Genomic DNA, 9160 nt, shown 5'->3' with positions numbered 1-9160 from the left:
TGAAAGGGTTAAACAGTGGAAGCCAACCACTGCCCTCGCCCAGGGTGAGGAGGATATTGATCCTCGGTACAGCTGTCAGCCGAGGGGCAGAGTGTTCCTTTAGGCGAGCCAGGGGAAACTAAATAACATTAACCTGGTGTAGCAGCTTGGACAGGTGGCTGCCTAAGAGAGGGTGCCACAGAGAGAGAGACCGGCTGAAGCTAGGTGTGGTCCTTGATGACCGGCTGGACCTAGGTGTGGTCCTTGATGACCGGCTGGACCTAGGTGTGGTCCTTGATGACCGGCTGGACCTAGGTGTGGTCCTTGATGACCGGCTGGACCTAGGTGTGGTCCTTGATGACCGGCTGGACCTAGGTGTGGTCCTTGATGACCGGCTGGACCTAGGTGTGGTCCTTGATGACCGGCTGGACCTAGGTGTGGTCCTTGATGACCGGCTGAACCTAGGTGTGGTCCTTGATGACCGGCTGAACCTAGGTGTGGTCCTTGATGACCGGCTGGACCTAGGTGTGGTCCTTGATGACCAGCTGAACCTAGGTGTGGTCCTTGATGACCGGCTGGACCTAGGTGTGGTCCTTGATGACCAGCTGAACCTAGGTGTGGTCCTTGATGACCGGCTGGACCTAGGTGTGGTCCTTGATGACTGGCTGGACCTAGGTGTGGTCCTTGATGACCGGCTGGACCTAGGTGTGGTCCTTGATGACCGGCTGAACCTAGGTGTGGTCCTTGATGACCAGCTGAACCTAGGTGTGGTCCTTGATGACCGGCTGGACCTAGGTGTGGTCCTTGATGACTGGCTGGACCTAGGTGTGGTCCTTGATGACCGGCTGGACCTAGGTGTGGTCCTTGATGACCAGCTGAACCTAGGTGTGGTCCTTGACGACCGGCTGGACCTAGGTGTGGTCCTTGATGACCGGCTGGACCTAGGTGTGGTCCTTGATGACCGGCTGAACCTAGGTGTGGTCCTTGATGACCGGCTGGACCTAGGTGTGGTCCTTGATGACCGGCTGGACCTAGATGTGGTCCTTGATCGCCTCAACAACCAGAACCTGCAGATTCTTTCTGAGCAACATCAGAAGGATCCGCCCCTTCCTGACAAAATAAGTCACCACCAAACAGAACCCAGCTGACCCTGAGCTACCACCACCAAACAGAACCCAGCTGACCCTGAGCTACCACCACCAAACAGAACCCAGCTGACCCTGAGCTACCACCACCAACCAGAACCCAGCTGACCCTGAGCTACCACCACCAACCAGAACCCAGCTGACCCTGAGCTACCACCACCAACCAGAACCCAGCTGACCTTGAGCTACCACCACCAAACAGAACCCAGCTGACCCGTAGTTACCACCACCAACCAGAACCCAGCTGACCCTGAGCTACCACCACCAAACAGAACCCAGCTGACCCTGAGCTACCAGAGTTGTACCTTTCCCTTCCTGCTGACTTGTTGTACAGAACTTGTAAGTCGCTTTGGATATTTATTTATTTTAAAAGGTAAATGACATACATGCAAATGTCATCCACCACCAGACACACTGCATCATCCACACTCACTTCAGAGCATCTATAAAGCCCTTGTACATAATTATAATATACAAATACACAACAACACTCATCCACCACACACTGCATCATCCACACTCAGAGAGATAGGGGGATAGAGAGATAGGGGGGGAGAGAAGGAGAGAGAGAGAGGGAGAGGGGGGAGAGAAAGGGGGGGAGGATGAGAGAGAGAGGGGGGAGAAGGAGAGAGAAAGAGAGGGGGGAGAGAGAAGGAGAGAGATAGAGAGAGGGGGGGGGGGGGATAAGGAGAGAGATAGAGAGAGAAAGAGGGGAGAAGGAGAGAGAGAGGGAATAAGGAGAGAGAGGGGGGAGGGAGAGAGAGAGAAAGAGAGGGGAGAGAGAAGGAGAGAGAGATACAGTAGATGGTAATGTGGCTGTGAGTAATGAGAGGGCAGAGAGCTCGGCTAATGAGGGGAGGCATTATCAGGAATTTACGTCTGGACACACACACACACACACACACACACACACACACACACACACACACACACACACACACACACACACACACACACACACACACACACACACACACACACACACACACACACACACACACACACACACACACACACACACACACACACACACACACACACACACACACACACACACACACACACACACACACACACACACACACACACACACACACACACACACACACACACACACACACACACACACACACACACACACACACACACACACACACACACACACACACACACACACACACACACACACACACACACACACACACACACACACACACACCACACACACACACACACACACACACACACACACACACACACACACACACACACACACACACACACACACACACACACACCACACACACACACACACACACACACACACACACACACACACACACACACACACACACACACACACACACACACACACACACACACACACACACACACACACACACACACACACACACACACACACACACACACACACACACACACACACACACACACACACACACACACACACACACACACACACACACACACACACACACACACACACACACACACACACACACACACACACACACACACACACACACACACACACACACACACACACACACACACACACACACACACACACACACACACACACACACACACACACACACACACACACACACACACACACACACACACACACACACACACACACACACACACACACACACACACACACACACACACACACACACACACACACACACACACACACACACACACACACACACACACACACACACACACACACACACACACACACACACACACACACACACACACACACACACACACACACACACACACACACACACACACACACACACACACACACACACACACACACACACACACACACACACACACACACACACACACACACACACACACACACACACACACACACACACACACACACACACACACACACACACACTGTGCTATATACTGTATATAGGTTGAAGGAGTAACCTAGGGTCCACTTGGGGGGGATGAGGCGGGCTCTTGAAAATATCACGAGTGGCCAGCGCTCTGAGGCCCAATGAGGTCAAAGGTCACCCAGATGGCACCACACAGGAAGTCAGAAGGAAGTACCCCCACCCCACACTCACATCCACAGAGGCCTGTGTTCTGCTCTTTGCCCTAGATCTGCTGCCTCTTACCCCCCCCCCCCCCACATACACACTAGGGTTGGGTACCTTTCACATTTGAACCGATACCGGTACGTGTGAATCCATACCGGTACCCAACGGTACCTTTTTTCTGTACTTTAGTCTCTAAAAATGTAATCTACCTACAGTACCTCAGTTGTGGGAAAAAAAATCCAAACTTCAAATAACCACACTTTCGACCATTTTCGGCTTGTCATTGCCCCGACTGCTTTGTTGTTGAATCAAGTCAAATCCTAGGTAAGCGTATATTGTGCATGTGAACGTGCGGCACACTTCATAGGTTTCGTTTTACGGTAAACAAAACATTGATGTCGTAATTTTTTTTTAATAATAATAATAATAATTAAGTAAAAAAATATATATATATACATATAATAATTTTTTTTTAAATGTGTTTACAGTACCGAAATGTGGCACAGACGGATCTCAGGTGAATTTGGCCGGTACTCTTAAAAGTACCTAATTCAGTACCCATCCCTACCACACACACACGTCAGACTCTAAACACACGTCAGACTCTAAAACACACGTCAGACTCTAACCACACGTCAGACTCTAAACCACACGTCAGACTCTAAACCACACGTCAGACTCTAACCACACGTCAGACTCTAAACCACACGTCAGACTCTAAAACACACGTCAGACTCTAAACCACACGTCAGACTCTAAACACACGTCAGACTCTAACCACACGTCAGACTCTAACCCACACGTCAGACTCTAAACCACACGTCAGACTCTAACCCACACATCTATGCAGCAGCAGCTCACGCCAGATTACACACAGCTAGAATGTCGCTGGGGATTTAGAGGCTGCCTTTCGTGAGACTGAACTGACCGGGTGTGACCTTGTTTGGCTGAGCAAAGATACTGAGAGAGAGAGAGAGAGAGAGAGAGAGAGAGAGAGAGAGAGAGAGAGAGAGAGAGAGAGAGAGAGAGAGAGAGAGAGAGAGAGAGAGAGAGAGAGAGAGAGAGAGAGAGATGTAGAAAGATGGTGGTCAAACATGTGGATGTTCCACTTATAAACAACAGAGCTCAGAGCCCCACTCAGCTAGCCCTGGTAGTGTTAGCACCATGTTCAGAGCAGCTGGTAGTGTTAGTACCATGTTCAGAGCAGCTAGCCCTGGTAGTGTTAGTACCATGTTCAGAGCCCTGGTGGTGTTAGCACCATGTTCAGAGCAGCTAGCCCTGGTAGTGTTAGTACCATGTTCAGAGCAGCTGGTAGTGTTAGTACCATGTTCAGAGCAGCTAGCCCTGGTAGTGTTAGTACCATGTTCAGAGCAGCTGGTAGTGTTAGTACCATGTTCAGAGCAGCTGGTAGTGTTAGCACCATGTTCAGAGCAGCTGGTAGTGTTAGCACCATGTTCAGAGCCCTGGTAGTGTTAGCACCATGTTCAGAGCAGCTGGTAGTGTTAGTACCATGCTCAGAGCAGCTGGTAGTGTTAGCACCATGTTCAGAGCAGCTGGTAGTGTTAGCACCATGTTCAGAGCAGCTGGTAGTGTTAGTACCATGTTCAGAGCAGCTGGTAGTGTTAGCACCATGTTCAGAGCAGCTGGTAGTGTTAGTACCATGTTCAGAGCAGCTAGCCCTGGTAGTGTTAGCACCATGTTCAGAGCAGCTGGTAGTGTTAGCACCATGTTCAGAGCAGCTGGTAGTGTTAGTACCATGTTCAGAGCAGCTGGTAGTGTTAGTACCATGTTCAGAGCAGCTGGTAGTGTTAGTACCATGTTCAGAGCAGCTGGTAGTGTTAGTACCATGTTCAGAGCAGCTAGCCCTGGTAGTGTTAGCACCATGTTCAGAGCAGCTGGTAGTGTTAGCACCATGTTCAGAGCAGCTGGTAGTGTTAGTACCATGTTCAGAGCAGCTGGTAGTGTTAGCACCATGTTCAGAGCAGCTGGTAGTGTTAGCACCATGTTCAGAGCCCTGGTAGTGTTAGCACCATGTTCAGAGCAGCTGGTAGTGTTAGCACCATGTTCAGAGCAGCTGGTAGTGTTAGTACCATGCTCAGAGCAGCTGGTAGTGTTAGTACCATGTTCAGAGCAGCTGGTAGTGTTAGCACCATGTTCAGAGCAGCTGGTAGTGTTAGCACCATGTTCAGAGCCCTGGTAGTGTTAGCACCATGTTCAGAGCCCTGGTAGTGTTAGCACCATGTTCAGAGCCCTGGTAGTGTTAGCACCATGTTCAGAGCAGCTGGTAGTGGTAGCACCATGTTCAGAGCAGCTGGTGGTGTTAGCACCATGTTCAGAGCAGCTGGTAGTGTTAGTACCATGTTCAGAGCAGCTGGTAGTGTTAGTACCATGTTCAGAGCAGCTGGTAGTGTTAGCACCATGTTCAGAGCAGCTGGTAGTGTTAGCACCATGTTCAGAGCCCTGGTAGTGTTAGCACCATGTTCAGAGCAGCTGGTAGTGTTAGTACCATGCTCAGAGCAGCTGGTAGTGTTAGCACCATGTTCAGAGCAGCTGGTAGTGTTAGCACCATGTTCAGAGCAGCTGGTAGTGTTAGTACCATGTTCAGAGCAGCTGGTAGTGTTAGCACCATGTTCAGAGCAGCTGGTAGTGTTAGTACCATGTTCAGAGCAGCTAGTCCTGGTAGTGTTAGCACCATGTTCAGAGCAGCTGGTAGTGTTAGCACCATGTTCAGAGCAGCTGGTAGTGTTAGTACCATGTTCAGAGCAGCTGGTAGTGTTAGTACCATGTTCAGAGCAGCTGGTAGTGTTAGTACCATGTTCAGAGCAGCTGGTAGTGTTAGTACCATGTTCAGAGCAGCTAGCCCTGGTAGTGTTAGCACCATGTTCAGAGCAGCTGGTAGTGTTAGCACCATGTTCAGAGCAGCTGGTAGTGTTAGTACCATGTTCAGAGCAGCTGGTAGTGTTAGCACCATGTTCAGAGCAGCTGGTAGTGTTAGCACCATGTTCAGAGCCCTAGTAGTGTTAGCACCATGTTCAGAGCAGCTGGTAGTGTTAGTACCATGTTCAGAGCAGCTGGTAGTGTTAGTACCATGCTCAGAGCAGCTGGTAGTGTTAGTACCATGTTCAGAGCAGCTGGTAGTGTTAGCACCATGTTCAGAGCAGCTGGTAGTGTTAGCACCATGTTCAGAGCCCTGGTAGTGTTAGCACCATGTTCAGAGCCCTGGTAGTGTTAGCACCATGTTCAGAGCCCTGGTAGTGTTAGCACCATGTTCAGAGCAGCTGGTAGTGGTAGCACCATGTTCAGAGCAGCTGGTGGTGTTAGCACCATGTTCAGAGCAGCTGGTAGTGTTAGCACCATGTTCAGAGCAGCTGGTAGTGTTAGCACCATGTTCAGAGCAGCTGGTAGTGTTAGCACCATGTTCAGAGCAGCTGGTAGTGTTAGCACCATGTTCAGAGCAGCTGGTAGTGTTAGCACCATGCTCAGAGCAGCTGGTAGTGTTAGTACCATGTTCAGAGCAGCTGGTAGTGTTAGCACCATGTTCAGAGCAGCTGGTAGTGTTAGCACCATGTTCAGAGCCCTGGTAGTGTTAGCACCATGTTCAGAGCCCTGGTAGTGTTAGCACCATGTTCAGAGCCCTGGTAGTGTTAGCACCATGTTCAGAGCAGCTGGTAGTGGTAGCACCATGTTCAGAGCAGCTGGTGGTGTTAGCACCATGTTCAGAGCAGCTGGTAGTGTTAGCACCATGTTCAGAGCAGCTGGTAGTGTTAGCACCATGTTCAGAGCAGCTGGTAGTGTTAGCACCATGTTCAGAGCAGCTGGTAGTGTTAGCACCATGTTCAGAGCAGCTGGTAGTGTTAGCACCATGCTCAGAGCAGCTGGTAGTGTTAGTACCATGTTCAGAGCAGCTGGTAGTGTTAGCACCATGTTCAGAGCAGCTGGTAGTGTTAGCACCATGTTCAGAGCCCTGGTAGTGTTAGCACCATGTTCAGAGCAGCTGGTAGTGTTAGCACCATGTTCAGAGCCCTGGTAGTGTTAGCACCATGTTCAGAGCCCTGGTAGTGTTAGCACCATGTTCAGAGCAGCTGGTAGTGTTAGCACCATGTTCAGAGCCCTGGTAGTGTTAGCACCATGTTCAGAGCAGCTGGTAGTGTTAGCACCATGTTCAGAGCAGCTGGTAGTGTTAGCACCATGTTCAGAGCAGCTGGTAGTGTTAGCACCATGTTCAGAGCAGCTGGTAGTGTTAGTACCATGTTCAGAGCCCTGGTAGTGTTAGCACCATGTTCAGAGCAGCTAGCCCTGGTAGGTAGTGTTAGTACCATGTTCAGAGCAGCTAGCCCTGGTAGTGTTAGTACCATGTTCAGAGCAGCTAGCCCTGGTAGGTAGTGTTAGTACCATGTTCAGAGCAGCTAGCCCTGGTAGGTAGTGTTAGTACCATGTTCAGAGCAGCTAGCCCTGGTAGGTAGTGTTAGCACCATGTTCAGAGCAGCTAGCCCTGGTAGGTAGTGTTAGTACCATGTTCAGAGCAGCTAGCCCTGGTAGGTAGTGTTAGCACCATGTTCAGAGCAGCTAGCCCTGGTAGGTAGTGTTAGCACCATGTTCAGAGCAGCTAGCCCTGGTAGGTAGTGTTAGCACCATGTTCAGAGCAGCTAGCCCTGGTAGGTAGTGTTAGTACCATGTTCAGAGCAGCTAGCCCTGGTAGGTAGTGTTAGTACCATGTTCAGAGCATCACTCAGCTAGCCCTGATGCTGTACTGTGAGCTTTAAGACTAAACACCAGATTGTTTGCTAATGCCTTGGCCTAGTTCTCAACCAGAACAGCTTAACTATACCCTGGCAGACACAGTGGGTGATTTGTTCACCTCTAACAAGGGAGGGATGGTGGTGCATTGTTGTTTTCCTTCACATTTCCCCATTGGTCAACAAGGCTAATTCATGTACTTTCAGATTAGAGGCCGACACCAATATTGTTGGACTCAAGCTGCCAATAGCTGATACTTTGTGCTGATTTTCAATGGAAATAAATAAATCAATAAAAACGATGCCAGGAAAATACGAAGAATAAGAATTACAACAATACATTACTGCCTTTACATCAGTGATCATCAACTGGCAGCTCAAAACCTCCTATCCGGCCCACAGAATATGTATTTCTTTCCTCCCTTTTGTTTAAACTGTATGTATCTATTGAAAAATAGCAAAAACAAATAAACCATTGGCCAAGATACATGTATCGCTTAGCTGTTGTTTCAGCACCATGGATAGCATGCTGTTGTTTCAGCACCATGGATAGCATGCTGTTGTTTCAGCACCATGGATAGCATGCTGTTGTTTCAGCACCATGGATAGCATGCTGTTGTTTCAGCACCATGGATAGCACTAGCGCTGTTTCTTCTGTGCAGGAATGCAGCTTCTTCGTGGAAGAATGGGGACAAACTCGTAGCTCTCATTTATTCCGCTGACATGGGAATATCCAGCTTTCAAGGTGACAACCCCTCTGCGACAGTCCTCGGACTCTGCTCATGGTATGACTCTTTTTTTTTATCTACTCTTTCTCCTCCCTTTTTCTGTATTTTTCTCCCATCCCAATTTTAGTCATTATGCCAATTCCCCCCTCCCCTTCCTGGCCGTTGCGTGCATGTGCCCCCCACTGGTCGGTCTAGGGAGCCCTGAAGTCTATCACATGCTTCCTCCGATACATATGAGACAGCCAGCCGCTTCTTTTCACCTGACAGCGAGGACTCTCACTGGGGAGGTGTAACGCGTGGGAGGATCACACTACCTCCCCCAGATCCCTCCATCGCTGTGCAGGCACCCTGACCGACCTGTAGGAGTCGCTGTTTACAACGACCAGGACCCACCCTCACCGGCTTCCCACCCACTGACACTGCCAATTGTGTCAGTATGGACGACCGACCAAGCCGGAGGCACCGCGGCAGCTGGATTC

Source organism: Notolepis coatsorum (assembly GCF_963971535.1).
Source record: "Notolepis coatsorum genome assembly, chromosome: 11".
Taxonomy (NCBI): domain Eukaryota; kingdom Metazoa; phylum Chordata; class Actinopteri; order Aulopiformes; family Paralepididae; genus Notolepis; species Notolepis coatsorum.
Note: the sequence above shows the minus strand (reverse complement) of the source record.